The 25,348-nt window shown below is 43.1% G+C and overlaps 1 long non-coding RNA gene across 1 annotated transcript; it reads left to right on the top strand.

The window, feature by feature from the left end:
* The first annotated feature begins 403 nt into the window (after positions 1-403).
* Positions 404-25,056, top strand: LOC142830302 (uncharacterized). The gene is made up of 3 exons (XR_012905459.1): positions 404-517; positions 24,595-24,639; positions 24,921-25,056. It is a non-coding gene; the product is annotated as an uncharacterized LOC142830302 (long non-coding RNA).
* The last annotated feature ends 292 nt before the right edge of the window (positions 25,057-25,348 follow it).

Genomic DNA, 25,348 nt, shown 5'->3' on the forward strand with positions numbered 1-25,348 from the left:
GGTCTAAAGCACAATCTAATACTTCATCTTTTTTAAAGGGCATTTGCTTCATTTCTTATCCATTAAAATAAGCACAAGCTCATTTTTCCATTCATAAATTTCCCAGTAACTACATTAATTAATATCTAGTTATTTTCCAGAGGTACCTATGTACAGGTGCAGCAGGTTGATGCTCATTTTGAAGACCTCATCCATTGGATTCTTTAAAAATGAATAATAATGATGTATCCTTGGGGTGGATTTCTTACCCTGAAAGGTGGTCTTGTAGCAAAGATGGTTGAATCATAGAGTTCAAACAAAGTACAGTGAAAGCTTTGTTATCCAGCACTCATTGGGAGTGGGGGTTGCTGGTTAATTGAATGTGCTGGATTACAACGCTTATTGCTTTTCCCTCACTCTTTACCAGCAGATCCAGTTCTCAGCAGCTCGAGGCAGGATGAAGGAGAAGGAAATGTCTGCTGCTGATGTCAGCTGACGGTACTGGCTGTCAGAAGCCCCACAACGGCCAACTGGACAGGTGGGAGTCAGGCACACGTGCCTGAAGAGACGGTGGTGTTGTGGCTGGCAGCAATGCCGGTTAACAGAGTGCCGGATAACAAAGCTTTCACTGTATCTCTTTCCTGGAATGACTAGTCTAGACATTTAGTGAAGATATGGAAGTTAAAGCCAAACAAACACTCTTGTAGTAGAGTGAAGGGGGAGGGAAGGGGCAATACCAGCCCCTTTCCCAGTGAGCTAGAACTTCAAATAAACAAACCAACCACAGTTCTCCCAGTCTCCCACAGAGAACACCAGCAGGCCTGTCTCAGTGCCTTTTTCTTGGTTTGAGGAAAGGAAGTATTTTATATCCTACCCCACTGGAGAGGCCTACAAATCCTAGAAGCCCTGGGACTGTAAGATTGTGTCTGATTGGATAAGAGAAAAGTGAGCCTTGCCCTTTCCTACGCAAACATCAAGGCACTAGGACAGGCTAGTAAAATGAGCTTCGCTGAGTTCTTCCCAAAGCCCACATGTCCCCCGAGATCACTTTATCTCTCTGGTTTTCTCAGTTTGTGTGGGGGGGGGGGGGAGGGAGGAAGACAGACAGAGAGACAAAGGCCTAGTAGGCTCCCATCTTCCTTCTTAATAAGCTAGCATATCCCATGACAAGAACTGAACACACAGCATTATTGTTATTATTAATTTTATTCCCAGTGAGGAAGGCTTTTAAACAAAATCAGTTTCAGAGACCCTGTCATATACTTCAGTTTGCAGCTAAAATCAAATGCATCTATACTTTACCGTTATTTCGATATAACTAGTGTTATTTTGAAATAACAATGCGAGTGTCTACACAGCCATTCTGTTATTTTGAAATAATTTCAAAATAACGGACGACTTATTCCAAAATCTGTAAACCTCATTCCACAAGGAATAATGCCTATTACAAAATAGCTATTTCAAAATAAGGTGTGTGTAGATTCTTCATTACTGCTGTTTCGAAATTGCTCTTCACCAGGGCCATTATAAGTTATTCCTCCCCAGTGCCTCCTGGGGCTCTAAATCGAGATAGCACATCTACATTAGGGAAGCTTGCCTCAGACTAATTTTTAGGCTTCCCTGTGGTGTAGACGGGCTATTTTGAAATAAGTTATTTCAGAATAACTATTCCAGAATAGCTTATTTCTAAATAAGCGTACAGTTTAGATGTACCCTGAGTGACATGCTATACCAAAGTAAGTTCTAATGTAGACTAGGTGTTAGTCTACATATTTTAGTATTTCTTTGCAACCATAATAGTCAGAGATTTACTTTAAATGAAAGCTGCAATGTTGGAGAATGGTACAGTAGCTTCAAAGAAGTGCTGTAATGACATATGGAGAATTCCAAGCCCTCATTAAAAGTAGTCCATGAAATATAAGCTAGTCCATAGACTTCACAGCTGTTGGAGCCATTCTTTGTGAATTAAAAATACAAAAGAAAATGCTACTTTACAATACAGTTTACACATTTGTGGAGGGGAGAGGGAACTGATCAAATCAAAAAGTTAAGGCTGATACTCTCATTTTTCCCTGTCTTATTCCAGTACCCGTTGGCCTATATAGAGAATCATGCAGAGATCTGAGGCCCTAGCAAATAACTTGTTCTGTGTTGCATAAGAAGAGATGGAATGAAATCCCTAATTTTGGAATAGCCTCAGGTTCATAGTTTTAGCTCAGACTTTTAACAACTAAATGCCCTTTTAAAATCTGAATCTGTGAAATACTGAACATTTCCTGCAACAAGCAGAAGCCACTCCACTCCCATAGTTCTTGGTAGGAGTTAAGGGAGCTCAGCACCTCACAGAATCAATCCAGAAGTATATTTATTAAAAAAAAAACCAGAGCAGATAAGGTTTGTAAACACATTCCTCATGAAAGGGCTTGCTGAGTTCTCAGAATGATGTACACTTCCTCCTCTGAGATACACAGTATATAGGTCTTCAATGGCCTCAACAAGTTCCAGTTGGAGTCAATGACATAATTCTCATAAGCCTACAAAAGAAACAGTGCTGGACAAATATTCAAGGCAGCCCATTTACAATTTTTCATTGATATTGCAATTGCTACAGAAGCCTCAAACAGGTCACATCCCTTTTGTACTAGTCGTTGTAAACTCTAGGTCAAGTACTGTCATTTAGCATATGTTTGTACATCTAGCACAATGGGATCCCACCTGGTCTAAGACTCTACAAACCACAAATCATAAACCACAAGTAAACAACAGTCCCTACCCCCAAAGAGTTTACATGTAAATTTAATAAAAGGAGAGGAAATTCCCCTCATTCCTCACTAGAAAGTAGTGCCTACTGGTAGCATATTTTAAATATATGGTCATGGGCAGCCTGTTAATTTTTCTTGTGTGCTGGGTCACTTCTCCTTAATCAGTTCCACTCTGATTAAATGAAAACAATTATATAAATACAGTGTTATGTAACCTTAAAAATTGCCCAGGGCCTTCCTTGGGTCTCTCCTGGAATTTCGTTAGCACTAAGTATCATTACAATAAACAAACTTAAACATTTCAAGGTAAAAACGTCACCAGGGATTTACCAAAATTGCATATTGATGCTTTTGTCCAGATAACGTCTGTTTGTATGCTACTGTATATTGTTTGTGGTCCAAATAGAAATATATTCTGAGGTCTATCTTATGGCAAAGGTTGCTTTTATTAAGAACACATTTATATTTTGTTATTTTGGGCTATCTGCCACTTTATGTAAGCTGCACCAGATGCTCTTGCTCTAACACAGCAGATTATTGTATACAGAATTTTAGTTTTCCCTAAAGCACATAACGCTTTGTAAAATCCGGATTACTGTGTCTCCAGGAAGTGATTGTAAGTTATATTAAAACGGTGACAACTAAGAACAGAAATGGCCTTGAAAACCTGTACTGACGGTGCAGCAGTCCTAATATGGCCGTGGATATGGGCTGTTTCTAATATGACTAATCTATATTCCTTTTATATGTTCTGCTACCTTCTTTTTCTTATTGTTCCCTTCACTAACATTTAATCTATAGCAAACTATGGTGTAAAAAAAAAAATTAGCATTTAAATTTAAAGACTGAGGAAAAGTTTCATTTCAATTTTATGGCTCGAAATAAATGGAAATCTAAGCAGATGTACAATTAAATGGATCCCAGGATACCTCTTTGTTGCATTCTATAACAGGGATCATTCTCTGCTTACTTGGCAGCCTTTTGCACAGGGAAAACAACACTCCTTAAGTACAGTATTAACACAGTAGAAGCTGAAGTGGTGTAATTATAATGTAACTTTATCTGACATCATGGGCAAGATAAGCCAATCAATGTTACTGCTGGGTTTAAAAATGTGCTCTGGCAAGAGGATACCTTTGTCTAGGCTGGAGTTTGTTTTGATTTTATCCTAGTTATAATATGGTTTGGACCTGACTGGCTGCCAGTGTTGCATCCAAGCACAGCCACTGTCTACCCTATGCACAGTAGTTAAACCCTGCTGTTTGACAAAGGACAGAGGTTGGGGTGCCCGCGTATGCAGAGACAGCTGCAATCTGGTTCTTATTGTCCTGAGAATATGGGGAGGAGCATCAGGAGGCGCTGGTGGGAACAGCAAAGGCGCAGTAGGGTTAGAGAAACCTGCCAAAACTGCATCCTTGCTGCAGGGAGCTGCAGCTGCTGCCAGGGTGTGGGGAAAACAGATGGCTGTTCCTTTGAAGCCACTTACGCATTAATCTCTCTGCCTATTTCTTCCTCCAGCTCCTGTGGTGACACCTGTAGTTACTAGCCATTGGCACACAACCTGGAAAGCAGCCAGCCATTCACCAAGGGAAACAGCAGATTAAGATGACCTTTTTTCAAACTGGCTGCATAAATTAGCAAAGGGATTCCAGGACTGGGAGAAGTCCTATGGGTTAACACACAAAGGCTTTAACAGAGAGGGAAGAGCCGCAAGAGAATGAGCATGTGGGGGAAATGAGGAACAGTGCCAGCAAGGACTGGAGGCAGTGGTTGGGAGAGGTTGGCATAGGCTAGGATTGACATTTTGAGTGGTGGACAGAAAGGAAGGTGTGAGATGGTAGTCACTTTAGTTGGATAGCAAGTAAGTCCTTTGGATTTTGGAGCGAGGCGAGCTTTGTTAGATGAGGGAATGTCCTTCTCTGATAAATCCACATCACAAAGCTGTTGAATTCTGCTCGACAAAATGCTAAAAATCATATCTATATCAAAAGGAGAAAAATCTGTGATGGAAAAGAGATGCATTCATTTTGCATTCATGTTTTTCAATCTTTATCATGTATTTGAATGTTACTATGAGGATTAAAGAAATGTGATTTGAAGGTAGACTGGTATATGTAGTGGTTTTAAAGTTCTCCTTTTGTAATGTTTTAGGATTTTGAATATCTCCATTGGAGCTCAGAATAAGATGCAGGCCTTGCGTGAGTTAGTAATTCAATTAAATTTGTGTGTATTTCAATATACAGTAGACTTCCGATAATCCGGAACCTATGAGACCTAGGTGGTGCTGGATTATTAGATATGCTGGACTATCAGGAGGTATTATAAGATGGTTATATATATACACACTATATACATTATATACTGTGTATAAAGTGTTCTTAACCCTTTTTATTGTACATACTGTATACAGTATACTGTAATATTTTAGTTTTTTTAAGCCTTTTTTACCTTTTTGCTCAGTTCAGCTGCTGCCACTGTTACCTTGTGACTCATTTTTGCTGAAGCTCACTGACTACACTCTTGCCATTTTGATACCGGACTATCAGGAGTGCCGGACTATTGGATGCCGGACTATTGGAGTTTTACTGCATATAATTCGATATGATACTACGTAAAAGATAAAATCAGAAGAGCCCTGCAAATCCACAAATACTCGCTTTATATCCACAGGCATTCATGGATGTGGTCATGCATATCCGTGGATCATTTTTGTAGATGCAGATACCAATTTTGTATTCACGCAGGCTCTAAAAGTTAGTTCACATGCTGGTTTTTAATAGTGTTAACCAACAAGCTGTTGTTCTTTTCTAAGTGAATGAGTTTTAACCTTCTCTTAGCAGTCAAATCTCTTACTAGTTTAGCCAGTTTTATCTGTTCTGTCTTTGGCTCAACTGGTACCATTTGGCTCAATGGTAGAGTCAGCTGATTTCTTTTTGCAAAATTGTGTGCCTGCAGTGTTCTAAACAATCTAGTAAATCTGATAATAAAGGTTGATTCTTTTTTACCTACTGAGATCAATGTGATTTATGCCATCACCTGATGTTAATCATTCAGCCACCCTTCCCATCCTTCTGAGCAAGACAAATTTTCTAAAGACAGATGCTTTCTTGCACAAAAATGTGTGCAATCCTGGAAATATGGCAGTTCTACTCAGGAATACATAGAAAAATCTATCACTGAAATATTTATTTGTACATGTGTAACCATCACCAGGAAAACTTGAACCTAGGACTTCTGGAGTTTAGTGTGGGAGCCTTTACAGCTTGAGCTATAAAGCCAGAGGACCATCAGCTTGAACTGTAGAGCTCCCTTGTTCTTATCTTTCACTGTAAGTGGTCTAAGTGTCATTACATGGGACAGTGGCTGACACTAGGTGTGTGGGTTACATATGCAGTTGCCTGTTTACCATGAGCTATTATAGTAAGCATGTATGTAAATACGCCCATGAAACCAAACTTATCTTTAGGTGTTAGTTGGCACCTACCATTTAAAAAACAACTGTTTTTAATGTGCAATGACAACATAAAAACAAACAACTGTCCCTCCTTAATGTAGGCCAAATCCAACTCTCGTAGAAGTCTGTGGGTGTGTCCATTTATTTCAATGTATATTGGATTTGGCTCTAAATGAGTAACTTAAAAAAACCCATGAGATTTACTAATCTTTGTCAATCACAGAGGATCTGCAGACTTTCATCAATTTGCACCTGCATGACATAAGTCCAAATTTTTTTTGGACAATAGTTCGGTGAAGCACTGAATCTACTTTGATTCACACTTTCCTATTGCGAGATCCTGAAAATAAACACAGACCTGTGGAAGACACCTAACTTTATGCTAATAAAATGCTCAGAATCCAACTCCCTCAACACATCATTCAAAAACATCTGACAGCAAATCTATTACAGAAAACCTAAATGACGGTACCCTAAAAATAAAGCATCAAGTATTAAAAGCACTTATTGCTACATTTGTACTATGTGAGTTTTCCTCAGTCTGTGTTACCATAATCCATACCAGTGTCATGAGAAAACAAAAGCTTCTGAAGCCTAGTTTAAGATGAATGTGTGTGGCGTATAAATCGGACCAGCAGTCTTTCAGGGATTTTTTTTTTTAGAACAAATGGTGACTGTGGACAAGGTAGAAAGGGATCTTCAACAGGAGTATATAAATTTTTGGTGACAGAAAGGTACATGTATCTAATATACTTTCCTTTTAATTTTTCTGTGACAGCATAGTTTAACATAATCCTTTAGCCTACATTCTGGTTTATGAGCCTCATGTGAGAAAGCTAAATTTAGCATAAAATACATGAAGTACATTAAATCATATTAACAAATTCAATTGTAGTAGGATTTATGACTCACTGTTTCAATATTTTATTACTATATATCATTATTTTTATTAGTAGTATAGGCCATGAGCCATCAAACTATTTAAGTATACCATATAGACATTTATAAAACCCATTTGGAATTGAAATGATCATTCTGAAAAAAAAAAAAAACATTTCTGAAGAATGGTTGAACTTAGTTTTTGTTATTTAATTTAGCACTTCGATGTACAGAAGGGCCATAATCAAAGTAACAAGTTACTCCTTCACCTATAGCCCTGAATAATCATATCTTCCCGTGGTCTTTCAACCTGCAACTTCCTTGTTCATCTAGTTCAGGATCTGAATGAACTCCTGAAACAAAGTGGCTAGAATAGTGTTGTCTCATAAATGTGTAACACCTTGTCCTGGAGAAAAAGGGATAGAAATAGAAACATGAAAAGAAACTTATATGGCAGGGGTTCTCAAACTTTGTGATATTGTGACCCCCCTCTAAGTTGCTTGCGACCCCTCTGGGGGTTGGGACCCACAGTTTGAGAAACGCAGTTATATGGAACTGTGCTTTCTTCAGATGGATATAATATGTGAGCAAAAATGAGAAAGTTGCACCTTTTCAGTAGAAAAACTGGGCTACACAAAAGCAACCCAATCCTACCTCAGAAAAGTTTGAGCTCCTGTCCAAAGCCTGGGCCTATAAGTTATACTATAAACAAACCAATCCTCCAGCCAAACAAGAATTTAAGTGGGCCTTTCATTTTTGCTGGGAATCACTTTGTTAGCTTCTGGTCTTTAATGACCATGGGAATCCCTGGGATATTAGTTTTAGCGGGGTCTTTTTTTCCTCCTTGGTGAACAAGAGACTTGCCCATTTTTTCCACCAAATCCCCACCATATGTTGGGTTAGTTTGTGCATGTGTGCACGCAAGTGCAAGTATGGGGTGGGGATGTTACAGCTGTCTACATGACTGAGTAGGTCTGAAATGTTCTAGAATGTATAGCTCTCAGCACTGGAGCTGTTCCTTTAGCTAACTATTTAGAGGCCTATATTTCTAGAGCTGAAATCATGATGGGTGGCATGGGCATGGGTGAGACTTGGCTCATTGCCATGGTGTATATAGTATGCATTGCTGTGTAACTGCTAGATCAGTACAATTTGTCTAGAACAGTTTAAATGTAACTTGTTTGACTTGTAAGTGCTCCATGGGGGGAAGAATTCTGGCAAGAAATGCTGTATTAAACACTCAGACTCTGTTCTAGTATGTGGCTGTTAGCAATCTGGGCCAAACCACTGAGACATAAGGAGGTTGGGAATCTATTAAAAAGAGTAGTTAACCCCTCTTGGAGTATTCCAGGAAGGCAAAGTGAGTGGCACAGGCACACGCTTCCTTCTTACATCCCTTCTCTTGGCTGGGACAGGGAGACGGGTGTCTGTGTGCAGGAATCCTATAGCGCCCAGCACATGTATATTTTATTCAGTAAATCAGAGGACCAGAAAATGAAAAAAGCTCTTTAAATTTGTGTTGCTTTATTTGGAACTAAAGCAAAAAACTGGAGAAAAGCCAGAGATTCACTGCTTTGACTTTGGGATGTGAGAATTTTCCCACAGCTGTAGGATTTAGTAATCTCCTTGCTGGAACATTTGGTCGGAGCATACACTCAGTGCCAGATTCTTCAGGCCCTAACGTGGGATTATGTTAATAACCACACAGTTTAATAAAATGTCTTAAATAGGATGTAAAGAGGGAGGAGTGGATTAGCCACACTCATTAAATGTTTTTCTTCTAAGTGTCACTGTCAAATGCTCTAAACATTTGACTCTTTAGGAGACACAGAGGTGCCCCCTTCCCAAAGCACATATAAGTTTGCTCCACTTGTCAGCAAGAGGCTTGGACACATAATCCTCCTTTCTAGAAAAAGATAGTTAAACTTGAGGTTGTCTAAAGGAACCTGTTTCCAAAATTCTTAGGTTGATCTTGTTCATATATGTTAAAAACATGGTGGATAGAAGTTGGGTCTGTCTGAATTATGTTATGGAAATCGATTAAAATCATCATGAGTATTATATTGAACACCAAACAACTTAGAGCAGTTGGCAACTTGAATCCCTTGGGCTGCATCCAGCCCATCGGGGTTACGTGTCTGGCCCACAAAACATTTTGTTCACCATTCCCCACAGGACTGCCAGATTCCGCTTCTGCTTCCATGTAAGTTTTTTCCTACTGGTGTTACTAAAGTGACACACATGTAAAAGTGATGTACATGCTGATTGCACACAACATGGACTGTGAAAGCCATGTGCTCCCTCTTCATTCAATCAAATAGATGCCATCTTCAGTTGGCACACCTCACATATCCTTGGTATGCAAGTGCAATTAGCAAAACTATCCTATCCTGGGAGAACGTCTTGGTTATAACAATCTTGTGGACCATTGACATGAAGGATGGCCACTCATGTGGCCCACTCACTAGTCTAGGTTGCCCTTTACTGGCCTGGAGAGAGTTATCACTTCAACACTGACTTCCAGGGCTGGATTTGAACTATTACCATTGTAGTACATTACAGTGGGGTTTCCCTTCTTTACCTAATTCCTTTAGGTAACCTTGACACACAGTCGAAGGTGTGTGTGTGTGGAACCAGCCTGACTCACTAAAATCTCTGGGCTTTACTTTGTGCAGGGAATTAGCAGTGCCTAGAAAGATACTGCTTGGGCCCATACCTGGGGCTAAGCCAACAACACCACTTAATGGTCCCAGACCCTGGTCTGGGTCACAACACCACCAAGATATAGAGAAAGGCAACAAAAATCATTAGGGGTATAGAACAGTTCCCATATAAGAAGAGATTAAAAAGACTCATACTGTTTAGCTTGGAAAAGAAATCACTAAGGGTGGACACCCTAGAGGTCTATAAAATCATGAATACTGTGAAGGAGGTCAATAAGGAAGTGTTATTTACTCCTTCATATAAGACAAGAACCAGGAGTTTTGCCAATGAAATTATTAGGCAGCAGCCGGTGTATAACAAATAAAAGGAAATGCCGCCCCACACAATGCACAGTCAACATGTGGAACTCTGCCAAGGGATGTTGTGAAGGTTTAAAGAATAATTGGCTTAAAAAAAGAATTAGGTCAGTGGTTCCCAACTTTTTGAGCTTATGGACCCCTTTTCAAACTATTAAAATTTCACACACACACTCCCCTTCCTGGGAGAGAAAAGGAAAAGAAAAGTAAGGAAAGAAAAATTAAAGAAAAGTAAGGATTGGGCCCATCGCTTTTTAAACATTCCACAGACCCCCTGCAGTACTGTTGTGAACCACCAGAGGTCCACAGACCACAGGTTGGGAACCACTGAATTAGGTAAAATCATGAAAGATAGGTCCATTGATGGCTATTAGCCAACATGTTCAGAGATGAAACACAATGCTCTGGATAGCCCTTAGCCCAGGAGTTCCCAAACTTTTTGACATGGGGACCAGTAAATCCATTCACGAGCTTTTGGAGGACCGGTAACATGCATTTGCATATTTGCATATTCAATAAGCAAATGATGAATATTAAAATAAGTTGTTTCTGGTCCTCCCAAAGCCCCCCAGAGCCAGTGTTAGCAAAGCTTTTGATACAGTGACCCACAATATTCTTGCCAGCAAGTTAAGGGAATATGGATTGGATAAATGGACTGTAAGTTGGATAGAAAGCTGGCTAGATCAGGGTTTCCCAAAGTTTTTACTTTAGTTGGAACCCATTTTTTTAAGTACTGTCTTTTGCAGCCCAAAAATATAAACGCATATAAAAAAAAAAGAATGAAAAATGAACAAATTTTCAGTTTTACCCGGCTGCATCCTCCAACTGGCCTGGGCCAGGGCTTGGGGGACCCGGTACCACATGAGCACTTCAGGAGGCGGGAACAGGAGCAGATTGTGGGGGAGAGTAGGGTAGCTGGCTAAGAGGGAGGGTGCAAGGAAGGGTAGGGTTGCCAGGTGTCCGGTTTTGTACTGGACAGTCCGGTATTTGAAGATTTTGTCTGGGAAAGAAATTGAGAAATTACCAGACATATAAAATGCCTGGTATTTTCTAATTAGGTACATTTTATTTTAATTAGGTGTATTAGTCCTTAGCTGCCTGGCTGGTAGATGTGCTCACGCTGTCTGAGTGTGTCTACCTGCCAGGCAGTTCGCAGCTACTCCAGGGAGGGTATGTGGGAGGAGAGGAGGCAAAATGGAATCCCCGGCCAGACTCACTCATCTGCCAGGGTCTGCATGTGCCCAGGTCAGTTCCGCTTCCCCTCCCTCCCCACCCCCTTCTCCTCCTGATCGCCCCAGTCCAGCCCTGCTGCCCCTGTCCAGCCCTGCTTCTAGCGGCCGGTTCCTCCCGCCACCCACCAATCTCCCCCAGTCAGCCCCGCTCCCATGACGACCCCCTCCCCACCAGCCCCACTGCCCTGTCCATCTCTGCTTCCAGCAGCTGATTCTCCCGTCCTCCTCCTCCTGATCTCCCCTGGCCAGTTCCCCCTCCCCACATGCAGCCCTGGTTCCGTCCCCTGTCCTCTCCGATCTCCGCCGCCGAACAGCCCCATTACCCCCAACCCTGCTTCTGCCGCCCGCCCGCCCACATGCCCGGATCTCCATGGGACAGCCCCACTCCCCCAGTCCTGCTTTCACCGCCCGCATCTCCGCGGTACAGACCCGCCACTCCCAGCCCTGCTTTGGCCACCCCCCCGCCTGCCTGGATCTCCACCAAGACAGCCCCGCTGCCCCCAGCACTGCTTCCCGGCAGCCAGTTCCTCCCCCCCGCTCTCCTCCCAGCAGCCATGCCTTAGCCTATGATTGCTAGATGCTTGTTCTGGACAATGGGATGGCTCACTTGATAACTGCCCTGTTCTATTTATTTCACTTGAAGAATCTGGCATTGGAAGGCTGTTAGGCTAGATAGATGGACCATTGGTCTGCCCCATTTTGTCCATTCTTATGTTCTGTTCCTATCTTAATCATTCTGAGCAATTATAAAAAATTGAAACGCATATGTGTACACACCTACTAACAAACAGATAAAAGAAAGAATGTGAAAAGTCTTAGTTTGTTTTTTAGATGAAAATTGGTATGTTTCTGAGTCACCCCTTTTCAGTTCATCATCCTCATAAATATTTCTCCCACCTTGTAAGCCCTTTCAAGTAGGACCTACCTCTTCCCATACAAGTGAACAGTTTCTATTAGTGTGGGTAATAGTTACATATAAATGGTAATAGAAACTAATTTTTCTATTAGAGGGGATTATTTTGACAAATTGTTATTGTTGTGGAAAAATACTAATTACTTGAAATGGAAACAGTCTGTGAAACCGGTTCGGACTGGATGAATTTCCCATCTCAAAAAATGTTGAGAAAAGAGTTTCAAAATTGTTCAAAACAACTTATATTTTGAAATTTAACCTAATGAGGCTGAAGAAGGTCAAAATCAAAATTAAATGGACCCCAAACTAATCATAATTAAAGATTTTCAATTAATAATTTTAATATTCAAGACAGAACATTTTTGAACACTTTCTGCTCAACTTCGTTGACAAATAAATGTGGAGTCACTGTTCATTTTACTCTCGTGTATCTTGCTAATGACACCTCTATATTCTCTATTTTCCATGTGCATTAGATCTTTTCTGTGCAGTTTCTCATATGTTGTAGACAAGAGGTTCCCAAACTGTAGGGTACACCCCCCCATGGAGAAACAGAACATCTGGGGGGCACAAGGGAGCCTGGGCTAGTCCCATGGGCAGCAGGGAAGGAGCACCACCCAATCCCTCTCTGTCCTCACCTCTGCTTTAGTCCCACTCCTAGCTGTGGCCCTGGCCTCTAGCTGCGGCCCTGGGTTGCAGCCCTGTGTTTGACCCTGTTCCCAGTAATCATCATAATCATAAGAACAACCATACTGGGTCAGACTAAAGGTTCATCTAGCCCAGTATCCTGTCTGCTGACAGTGGCCAATGTCAGATGCCCCAGAGGGTGTGAACACATCAGTTAATAATCACATGATCCCTCTCCTTGTCATACATTTCCAGACACACAGAGGCTCTGGGACACACCATTCCTACCCATCCTGGTTAATAGCCATTGATGGACCTAACTTCCATTAATCTATCTAGCTATTTTTTGAACCCTGTTAAAGTCGTAGTCTTCACAACATCCTCTGGCAAAGAGTTTCACAGGTTGACTATGTGCTGAGTGGAGAAAAACTTCCTTTTGTTTGTTTTAAACTTGCTGCCTATTAATTTCATTTGGTGACCCCTCATTCTTATATTGTGCGAATAAGTAAATAACTTTTCATTATTCACTTTTTCTACACCAGTCATGATTTCATAGACCTCTATCATATCCTCCCTTATTCTCCACTTTTCTAAGCTGAAAAGTCCAAGTCTTTTTAATCTCTCTTCATATGGGACCCGTTCCAAACCCCTAATCATTTTTGTTGCCCTTTTCTGAGCCTTTTCCAATGCCAATATATCTTTTTTGAGATGAGGCGACCACATCTGTACACAGTATTCAAGATGTGGGCATAGAGGCAATAAGATATTTTCTGTTTTATTCTCTATCCCTTTTTTAATTATTCCTAACATTCTATTTTGCTTTTTTCACTGCCACTGCACACTGAATGGATATTTTTAGAGAACTATCCACAATGATACCAAGATCTCTCTTGAGTAGTTGTAGCTATATTAGTCCCTATCATATTGTATGTATAGTTAGGATTATTTTTTCCAATGTGCATTACTTTACATTTATCAGCATGAGATTTCATTTGCCATTTTGTTGCCCAATCACTTAGTTTGGTGCGATCTTTTTGAAGCTCTTCGCAGTCTGCTTTGGTCTTAACTATCTTGAGCAGTTTGGTATCATCTGCAAATATTGCCACCTCACTGTTTACCTCTTTCTCTAGATCATTTATAAATAAGTTGAATAGGGTGGGTCCCAGGACAGACTCTTGGGGGACCCCACTAGTTACCTCTCTCCACTCGGAAAATTTACCATTTATTCCTGCCCTTTCTCTCCTATCTTTTAACCAGTTATCAGTGCATTAAAGGACCTTCCCTCTTACCCCATGTCAACTTGATTTGCTTAAGAGCCTTTGGTGAGGAACCTTGTCACAGGCTTTCTGGAAATCTAAGTACACTATATCCACTGGATCCCTCTTGTACACATGCTTATTAACCCCCTCAAATAACTCTAGTAGATTAAACTTAAAAAACAACAAATAGACCAGTAGCACTTTAAATACTAACAAAACATGTAGATAGAATCATGAGCTTTCATGGGCAAAACCCACTTCTTCAGATGACCCAAGTATAATAAGTCCAGATTCAAAGATAAATAAGAGAAGGAGGGAGGAGGAAGGAGAGGGGGAGAAGGAAAAGAAGGGGGAGGAAGAAAAAGAGAGTCAGTGAGTAGATAAAACTTAAAAATCAACAATTAGTCTAGTAGCACTTCAAAGAATAACAAAACATGCAGATGGTGACTGGATAGTTCAAGTAGTTACAGGAGTCTGTTAAGAACCAGTAGCACCTCCATTGGCTAGTTGGTTGGTTAAGTAATTAAAAGGTGGACACATTACTCAATCTATTGTATACAGCCAGGCCCTAAGATACAATCATATTTGCTCCAACCTCACAGACGGAGACAAACACCTACAGGATCTATATAGAGCATTCTTAAAATTGAAATACCCATCTGGAGCACTATCTTTCACCTCTTAATAACTTAACCAACCAACCAACCAATGAAAAAAGTGAAGAAATAGTTAACTGGAAAGTCTGGGAGAGGCAAACTCGCCCCAGTGGAAATAGTGTGTATTCCACTACCTTTGCCTCCCATTGCCCTGGGGAATGTGCAGGGTCCGCTCTCAGGTGAAATGGCAGGTTCTTGGTGTAACCACCTGGTGTTAGGGGAGTGTGTGGCAAATGGCAGAGACAATTTAACTCTCTGCACAAACCCTCAATGTCCTGGTTATTCACACTACTGGGGGGCCCCTATAGAGCCCCTCCTCAGGGTAAACCCCAAATGAACTGAAACGCCAACAATGTTCTAAAAATCTGAGACAGAAAGTCCAAAAAGGACTTCTTTAATGCCAATCTGCTTACAGGTTTTGATGGGTTGGTCTGGGTTCTTCTGGATCCTGCCACCCACTCAACTTTATTTTTTCCTATGGATTTGTTTGGCGGTACCTCCTTCCCTCATTCCTTCCTGGCAGGGTCACCAGGGCATCTTGGGAGGAAAATTCTAACCCCACGTACTTGCCAGCTAGTTGGAGACTCCCAGAAAATAACACAAACACATCTGCTATATTAAACACAATTATATTAAACAGGAGACAAATATAACAGAACAGGGTAAAACACTATTTTTAGGTTCACCAGTGCTCAGCAACCATGGGTATGTCTACACTACCCCGCTAGTTTGAACTAGCGGGGTAGTGTAGACATACCCTGTAAGATTAGTGTCCCATTGGTGTGCGTACTTTGTTGGGGCCCTTGATGACTTATGACCATAAGTGCACGGGGTGTGCCGGGTGTGCCCAGGCACACCCTAATGTCTCAGGCTGGCTAGAGGCTGCTGGAGGAAGAGGGGGATTTGTGTGGGGCACCGCAGCCCCTCACCTTAAATTCCCCGTGGCCATCTACGGGGCACTGTGGGTCAGAGAGAGCGCATCCGCGGCGTCCTTAAATGCTGCGCAACAGGTGAGAGGGGAGACGCCCGGGCGTGGCATGACGTCACATCCGGGACTTTAAAATTGTGTGTCCGAGCTCCAGAAACAGCTGGGGCCCGACTACAGATGCTGACCCGAGCCATTTTTGCGGCCCGGGCCCTGCCCTGCCCATCCCAGCAGCACCGCGTGGCACCTCTTATGCACCAAGAGGCACCCCTGCCTGGCCCGGCAGCACTGCGTGGCACCCCTGAGGGAAAATAAGAGGAAGGGGCTTGTGCTGAGGGGAGGGAGTCAGGGCAGGAAGAGAAAGGGGGAAGGCACCAAGGGACAGGGTAGAGGAGACACAAATGCCAGGGGGCCAAGTGGAGATGAGGAAAAGGGCAGGAGTTGAGGTGTCAGTGGGAGGGGGGACAGGGTGATGCCGAGAGAGGAGAAGGTAAGGGCATTGGGGGTTGGAGGGGGAGGTGCTGGGAGAAGGCTTGAAAGAAGGGGTGGATATGAGGAATGCAGGGGTGGAGCAAGTCAAGTGTGAGGGCACAGAGGCATGAGGGGAATGGGGGCAGAGGGTGGTGAGGGGGTGGGCATCAGGGAAAAAGGTGGCAAAAGGGGCAGAGGCAGTGAGGGAAGGGGGAGGCACCACGAGGGTGCAGGACTAAGGGAAGATGCAGGTGCCACGGGATTCTGGGGGAGAAGCAGAAGGGCAGACACCTGAAGGGGAGGGACCAGAGGAGAGAGGCAGGGCAGGTGTGTAGAGGGAGGTGTTAGAAGAGGGGATGAGGAGGGGTAGCTCATATGATCAGAGTGGGGCAACTGGAGGATTGGGCACAGGGGAAAGAGAAGGGCTGGTGGAGGGGGGCAGGTCTCAGGAAGACTGAGGGCAGTGAGAAGGGCAGAGTCAGGACAGCAGAGGAGGGTGAGGGGTTGGGGGGCAGCAGGCACCAGAGGAGCTGATGGATCAAGGGGAGGAGATATGGCAGCAGAGGGAAAAAGTAGAGGTTTATGTGATATTTATTAATATCTTGGGTGCCACAGTGGCACATCCAAACAAGCCACATAAACTCAGTACTGGTGCACAACACAAAATTCATTCTGCTCATGGGAGGAAACTCTTATAGGGAACACTTCCCCCAGCCTCTCCGCCCCCGAGTTAATGTCACACACATTGGGTTAATATCTGTCGACAAAGCCTCTGTTGACAAAAGTCTGTAGTCTAGATATACCCTTAGCCTGTGTCTACACTGGCGCGATCTCGCACAAAAGCGACTGCTCTTGCACAAAAACTTGCTGCCTGTCTACACTGGCCGCGTGTTCTTGTGCAAGTAAACTGATGTTCTAATGTATAAAATCAGGGCTTCTTGCACCAGAACTCTGACGCTCCCACTCAGGAATAAGCCCTCTTGCGCAAGAACTCTTACAGAAGAAGCCAATGCAGACAGGCAACATGAATTTCTTGCACAAGAAAGCCCTATGGTTAAAATGGCCATCAGAGCTTTCTTGCGCAAGAGAGCGTCTACACTGGCATGGATGCTCTTGTGCAAAAGCACATGCCAGTGTAGATGCTCTCTCCTGGAAGAGTTTTTGCAAAAGAACTCTTCCGCAAAAGAGTTTTTGCATGAGAACACGCCAGTGTAGACGTAGCCTTACAGACTAACAAAAAATGTAGATGATATCACGAGCTTTCATGGTCACAGCCCTTACTGCATTCATCTGAAGAAGTGGGTTGTACCCATGAAAGCTCATGATACCATCTACTTTTTTGTTGGTCTCTGGGGTGCTGCAGGACTTTTCATTGTTTATTAATTTTTTTCAGTTACAGACTAACATGGCTACCCCTCTGAGACCTGGAATACCACTTGTATTACCACTTGCTGCAGCTGGGAGCCTCTGCTGAGCCCAGACAGGCCTGGCTGCTGAGATATATGGGGCAGAGGCCCAGAATCAGACCTGCCTGCCCTGAGCTCCTCCTCCCCTTAATGGATCTTCAATCAGACACAGGCCCTTGAAGAGACAGGTTAGAGCAGCCTCTTGGAAACCTGTCTAGGAAAGATGCTGCAGCTTTTCTCCCTGAATTATCTTGATACTGCACCTTTAAGAGCCAGGTGGCTGATCTGGGAGCTCTTAAAGAGACCACATCTTCCCAGACTATGTGGGAGATCATGTTCTTCTCCCAAAGGTGTTCACCTGAGGCAGGGCAGATCGGGGGAGAAGGGTGTTTCATGTGTGTGTGTGTCTGTGTCTCCCTCTCTCTGTGTTTCTCTCTTCATTTAGTGGCAGGTTCTATTTTCACATCTCCTGACTCCACCTGCCCATGTGGCTGCGCAGATTGACCACCTGCCTATCAGCTTCAGACTCCACCAAACCCGTGTCCTCTGCAGCTGAAGCATGGTGAAGGATTCAGTAACTGAAGACCTGACCCAGGAAACGAGCAGGTGCTGCTCCCTAACCTGCCCCCAGAGCTCCCGCTGCGCGGCCTGGATCCAGGCATGGCCCTGTGCGCACTGCCCTGGCTCCAACAGGCCAGGATTGCTGTGGCTGTCTGGGAAGCCCTCTGTTTCCTGGGTCCTCTGTGATCAGTTCCTTCTAGTGGGTCCTGGGAGAATAGAAATGATCAAAATTGTCCTCATGCTGGTGACTTTCCAAAACTGCATCCGCTTTGGCAGCAGCACACTCGGTACCAGCATCAACTGTATGCCTTGGCTACCTGCTCCTGAACCTGTGGGCCGGGACTCAGGGGTGTCTGTTCATTCCACCCCCAGCCTCACTCTTGGTGGGGGAAAACAGCCCCAGCCTTCCCCCGACCAGCTAGAGCATGCTTACTTGACTCAGGGGACCATAGGGGGTGTGTGTTCGCACCCTTCGCACCCCACCCTGCATACAGGCCTGGCAAGTCCTCTGGCAGGGGCAGGTTCAGGATCATCTGTCCCCTGCATTCCCCATCCAAAGTGAAGAATGCAGCAAACTGTGTACTTTTCCCTTGTTCCCTGATGTTTGAGAACAGCTAGTAATGTTCCTGTATGAATTGAGGGGCAGCTTCACCTCTCCCAAACCCATCCTAATAGGTGTCAGTGGGGGGTTTCGGTAGGAGGTTCAGGGCTGAGGTTATCCCAGATAGGAGTTGCCCTCGGCCAGCCTCTTTCACCTGTCTGGTGATTCTGTCTCCTTTCTGTATGATTTTATGAGAAGTGATTCCATTCCAGGCACATCCCATTTTCCTGGCACAACCAAACCGTTAACTTGCTTTAAGTTATGAGGAAGCTGTATACCAAATTTGATGATCCTAGTGCTTATTATTTGGGAGGAGTTCTTGAACAGACACACACACAAATTCTTTCAAATATATAGTAGATTGTATGTTGGCCTTACTTTTCTTGTACTAAATGCATCACACAGATTACAGCTGTTTTAGAAATGTGTTCTTACTAGGAATATTTTAAACATTCGTATGCAGATGGCCAATGTCCTTGCAAAGGATGTATTATCTGCTTCAGCTCTCTAGTATCATTTTAGATTGTTTACTGTTTATTTTCATGTCATCCACTATAAAAGTATGTCACTGCACAGCTGTTGCTGACCCCTACAGTATAATCTGAAACAGTGCTTGGAGAGACGGTACAGTGTGAGAAAACTCAGAAATATCATGTCTCCTCCCAGTGTAAGAAATACACTTTCACTGTAAGTCTATTGCCTTGCTGTCTTGTTCTGAAGAAGATATTTGGAACTGTGCTAGGAAAGGAGTTTTATAATTGTGCATTATAACTGTAGGATTCTTTGCCAGCCACAGTAAGGGACCAGCATCTACTTTAAATGTATTTTAAAAAAGAAAAGAAAAAGAGTCCTATGGAAGATACAGACTAACATGGCTTCCCTTCTGAGACTTTAAATTATTATTATTTTAAAAGTCTTTGTACAAATTTTAAGGCAGAAATGAATTTATACTTTTGTTTCAAACATACTTAATGACAGAATAATCTCATAAATTTTGGAATTAAGATTTTGGTCAGTTAAACTTCAGTTAACATGTTTCACAGTTTACAAAACTTGGCTAGCTCTCACAGATGAACAGGCTTTCTCATGAGATATCTGGCACATACGCTTCAAGTCACGGCTAGAAAAACCCTTTTAAAAAAGTCTTTTTGGCAGTCTCTTGCCACTTCTGGTTCTGGCCAGTTTTCAAGTTTGAATCTACAAATGGGTGAACATTGAAGACAGTGTCTTTTTAGAAACACATTTTTTGTTCAGTCTGGTGTTTCCTTCCCCCCTGAGGCATTCAGATCTCCCACCAATACTTCAGCACATTTTCATTAACTCCTTCTCCTGGAGAGACCATTATGAATCAGTGGCAGGGGATGACTTCACAATTTCCACTGAAATTGAATGCAGTGTCTCACTGAGCACTCAGCCCCTTTGTTGCTTGCATCACTGTTAAAGCTGGTGAAATAACCCTTAAACCTCATTTTTTTAAGGAGCAAGGGTTATTTCGAAAGAAGGTTTTTTCCCCCCAAAATAACCCCATCTGCGTAGTGTTTTTTTTAAATGGGGTATTTCGAAAAAGCACCCTGATGCAAATGAAGTGCAGGAAATTCAAATCTGCGCTTCATTTGCAATTTTGCTCGGCTGTATTTGCATTCGTCTCTCGAAAGAGGAATGTAGTGTAGACATACCCTCAAAGTCATAGAGCATCTACCAGCCTCTTTTACCAAGCACCAGTGTAAATGGGCAGAGAATTCATAGAATGAGTAAGAAGAGGCATAGAACTGTAAAGGACTTCTGGGAGAGGTATCTTGACTGGTGATCAAAGAAGGTGAGGAGTAAGGAGGAAGCCTTAATTTGGATTTTCTGAATTTGTGCTAAAGGAGGAAGAATAGATTTGTGGTTAAGGCATGGGCTTGTTTGTAACTTGGTAGTGCTGGGTTCAGTTCCTAGCTCTACACATACTTCCTGTGGGGCGTGGTGCAAGTTGAATGACTCTCAGAGATGCTATGACACTGGTGGCATTACGGTTTATAGCCAAGAGATGCTATTCTGAGTGAAGCATTAGATGCAGTGTCTGCACATCTGTTTCTTTAGAAGGATGCTCCATGTCTGGGAATATCAAGCAGTGGGTACTTTGCGATACCAGGTGGCTGTAGGCCCAGCTGATAGGCTTCATGGCTGAGAGCACATAGGAGCCCTGGGGAGGTGCTCACACCCTGAGTTAAAGCAATATAGCGGCTTATTAGGAATTAGACTAGTGAGAAGAGCTCTGTGGAGGCTTTCAAGCAGAACACAGGATAAAAAAAAATCAGTATTAATCACATTTAATATATTTAAATAAAAGCAATCTCTAATGGGGACTGAATGGGACCAAAGCTTTCTTGTTATTGCTAAGAGTAAAACTCTCTCTCTCAGACAGGCTGTATAAACCAGTCACCAAGCAGAGAAACTGTAGTTTATCAAACTGCAGCTGTGTCCAGTCCAAATCCCAGAGGAATCCCAGCTATACACAGATCTATTTGCTTCAGTGGACAGCTACCTTCTGTGTATTTACCTCAATAGTCAGGTGCACCAGTTCTAAAGTGGAACTCACTTTTGGCTGCATTTTCTCATTCTTGGCTCAAATTTTGGGGATATTTATTGCCTGTAGCTCTTCTGCTACATATGATCTAATGAGAAAAAAATAAGGACTAAGATAAATGGTTCTGCTGCTTCTGAAGAGGTGTGGTATACACACTTAAACCATATGCCAAAGATCTGACACTCCCATGTCCTCTCACTCCACCTAACCACAAACTTTATTCTTAAAAAACCCAGAGTTCCTCAATGAGCAGTAAGGGTTATTTCGTAGGAAGGGTTTCTTTTCAAAATAACCTTTTTTTTCCTCGAAATATGCTATTTCGGAAAAGCAGCCAGCCGCCATTATGCAAATAAAGAGTGGGAAATTCAAATTCGCGCTTCATTTGCAATTTCGTTTGTCTGTATTTGCATTCCTCTCTCGAAGGAGGAATGCAATGTAGACATACCCCCATTTAGTATGAAGGGACAGCTAAGAACATTAAAGCTATCATAAGAAACAAGGGCATGGGAAATCTAGGAAGAGCAGTACTTCAGGCAGCAGTAGTGGCTTGTGGGCCAAATTTGGTTATTTCTGTGAGGCAGGGTATGCCTGAAAGGGTTCCCCTTTTCTGTGTTTCAAGAATTCTTCCGGGAAGGGTTAGAAAAGGGACTTGTGTCCAATATACTGGTTCAGGTGTCAGCTCTAAGATCTCTATGAAATCAGACAAGATTTGACCATTTAGTTAAGTTGATCTGTTAGATGAGAGACAGTACATAAAGAAACCAGGGAGCCCCTAAGCCTTAGACTCAGACTTTAAGTCTACGTCTACACTACAGGCTTCTTGCGCAAGAAGCCTTTTGCGCTACAGTTTTTGTGCAAAAGCTTTTTGCGCTACAGTTTTAGTGCACTGCTGGACACCCTTCCGCAAGAAAGCTCTGATGGCCATTCACAGAATGGCCATCAGAGCACCTGTGCTTTTTTCCATAGGGGTTTTTTGTGCAAGAAACCCCTCTGGAGCATCCACACTAGCCTTTTTGCGCAATAGCTGTAGCGTTAAAAGCAGTTATGCCTCAGAAAAGGAGGTTTACCTACGGTGGAAAAAGCTCTCCCTTCTGCCGTTTAACTGCCTGTTTAATTGCACAAGAGCTCATTTGAGGTGTGGACACTCCCCAGGTTTTTGCGCTAAAACCTTGTGGTGTAGACATAGCCTAAGGTCAGAGGAATAATATGGATGGTCATCTAGTCTAAACTTCTGCAGATTGCAAGCCACAGAACCTCATCTACCCACTCCTGTAATAGATCCCTAACCTCTGGCTGAGTTACTGAAGTCCTCAAATAATGTAAAGACTTCAAGTTACATATAATCCACCATTGACACTGGTTTAAACAAAGGCCAGACAGAGGCATGGGTGAGCCGGGCAGCTGCCCAGGGTGCCAACTGATGGGGGGCACCTGATGGCAGCTGTAAGGGGCGTGTGGCATCCCTTACAGCTGCCATCAGGCGCCGCGTGCCCGGCTCCCGCAGCAGCACCAGCCCACCCGCATCCCCGCGGCGCCGGCCAGCAACGCTCTTCCCTCCCATGGCCACGGGGCGCACAGCCCGGCGTGCGCGCCAGCAGCGATGGCCGGGCTGGACTGGGCCGCGCTTGTGCCATGTGCTCTAGGAGCAGGCTCTGGGCTGTGCGCCAGCGGCTGTAGCCAGGCCGCGCATGCGCCGTACACCCTAGATGCGGGCCCAGGCTGCGCGCCAGTGGCTGTAGCCGGGCCATGTATGCACTGTGCACCCCGGGGGCGGGCCCGCTCCCCACGGACGGGCCCACGCATGCGCCGTGCACCCGGGAGTGGTGCCGCGCGCCCATAACCGGGGCGCCAGAATATTTCGGGCCGGCCCTAGTTTAAACATGTATGTGACTTGGGCCTTGTGCTGCAGAGGAACGTGAAAAACCCACAGGCTTTCTGCCAATCTGATCTGGAAGAAAATTCCTTCCTGATCCCAAATATGTCCATCAGATCCTAAGCATGGGGGTAAGACCCACCAGGCAGATATCTGGGAAAGAATTCTCTGTAGAAATTCAGAGCCCTCACCAACTTGTGTCTCAACACCAGTCGTTGGAGGTATTTTCTGTGAGCAGTCACATATTCCACTTAGATTGCCCCCTTTTAATAGTTTATTAGTGTTTCCCATTACTGCAGCTCAGAGGATAAGGGAAATGGTAACCTCTCTATCCTCCCAGCCTCCTCATATAATTTTTTCTACGATGGCCTTTTCTTTTATACCTCTGTATGAGTTCTCTGGTCTTTTCCCTTCCTCCTGGTCACTGGGAGTGACTGACTTTCTCATTCTTTTCACTCCCTGTCTCTGAATACCCTTGCACTCAAACACAAAAAGACAGTGTTTATGTGGCAGGTGGGCAAGTGCTTTTGGTATAAATGTACTCATTTGCACATGAATATGCTCATTTGCACACAAATACCTACATTTGCATGAATAAAAAGGCTCCTTCCCCCAACATAACACTTATGTGAACAAAAACTGGATTCATCAATGTACCCAAAAAAGTGGGCAGAGATGTAAGGCTTTATTGCTATTTGGAATTTGTTAATATGTTCATAAATTTTTACCATTATTCACCCAGCACTATCTTAGAGATCTACAGATGTTAAACTGTAAGGTCTTTGGATCTGTGGCTGTCTTTTCCTTATGCAGATGTACTGTAGCTAGCAGAATAGGTCCCCAGTCAAGCCATGAGAAACTACTGCAACACAAATAATCCTTAAAATTTGACCTGACATCCTGCCCACGTTGAAATAGAATTTCATCTGAGAATAACTGACATAAAAGGCCCAGAAATCCTCTAAAACCACTTTATTTGAAGTGCACCAAATAACTGTACTGAGAAAGACAGACAGTACAGTGGTGGGATTTCTGTATCAATAAGGGTTAATGTCCCATTCTATGGGAAGAGCAGGGAGAAGTCTCAATTACAAAGATTTATAGTTAGGATGGTGATGGTCTTCCCTACCTCACTCCTTGCAGCATCTAGTGAGGCCTTTTGTGTCTAACAATGTATAGCACAGGATCATCAACACCATATGAAATGCTATACCTCCCTATATGACAAAGGGGTGTGAATCAGATATTTTTTCGCTAAGAAACTGCTAGTCAGGTGTAATTGGTAACAATTTTTATACATTGTCAATCGAGATAATTCTAATAACCTGTCAGTAAGAACTTAGGCAACAAAAGAGATTGAGTTGCTGTTGGATAACAGATTGCCTACATTTCTCTTTTCTGGTTTAGTTTGCCTTTTTCTGGATCCATTGGAAGAAATGAAGGGCTCAACAGGTACGTATTTGTTTTACGTTTTTTAAACCTTTGTTAGTGGAAGCTCTATACAGAGAAGCATGTCCAGCTCTGACTTAAAAAAAAGTGAGACTTGACTTATGCTAATCTTTGGAAGAAGGAAGTTAAAAAACTAGAAACATTTTACTGATAACAAAAACTCAGGTGTTTGTTTCATCCAAGGCTCCATCAGTCACAGCTTTGCTACGAATCAAAAGTGTCTGTAGTCGGTATTGTACACAGAGAGGCCATCCTTGTGGTAGTCCATTTCTGGTGCTTTGCAGATCAAGAACTTCACCTTGATGTTGCTCAAGTATTGAATTGGGAGACAATGTGGGAGATGAAGAGAACATATATTGATGTTCCAGTCAGAAGATGGGGTGCTGCATGGGAACTACTGACACTTTTGTGTCCTCTTATTCCCAGGTAAGAGGCATTGTAGTTGCAGACACATAAATGTTTACTTGTTTTTGGCTTCATGCACTTTGAAGTACATCTGTTTCGTGCAACCCATCCTGCAAACCTGCTATTTCTGGATTCAGATCAGCCTTTTTAGCAGTCAGAGTGGTTTGGCTAGTAACGATCATAGCTATGCTCTATTGCACAGTTAAATACTGATATTATAATAAAACTAATTAGAGATTCCACACTTGAAATAAAGAAGTTTTGGATATGCAATCCTAGAGGTTGTCGCAAGAAGAGAGAAGTTATG

The sequence above is a fragment of the Pelodiscus sinensis genome, chromosome 7 (genome assembly GCF_052426305.1).
Source record: "Pelodiscus sinensis isolate ZL-2025 chromosome 7, ASM5242630v1, whole genome shotgun sequence".
Lineage (NCBI taxonomy): Eukaryota > Metazoa > Chordata > Testudines > Trionychidae > Pelodiscus > Pelodiscus sinensis.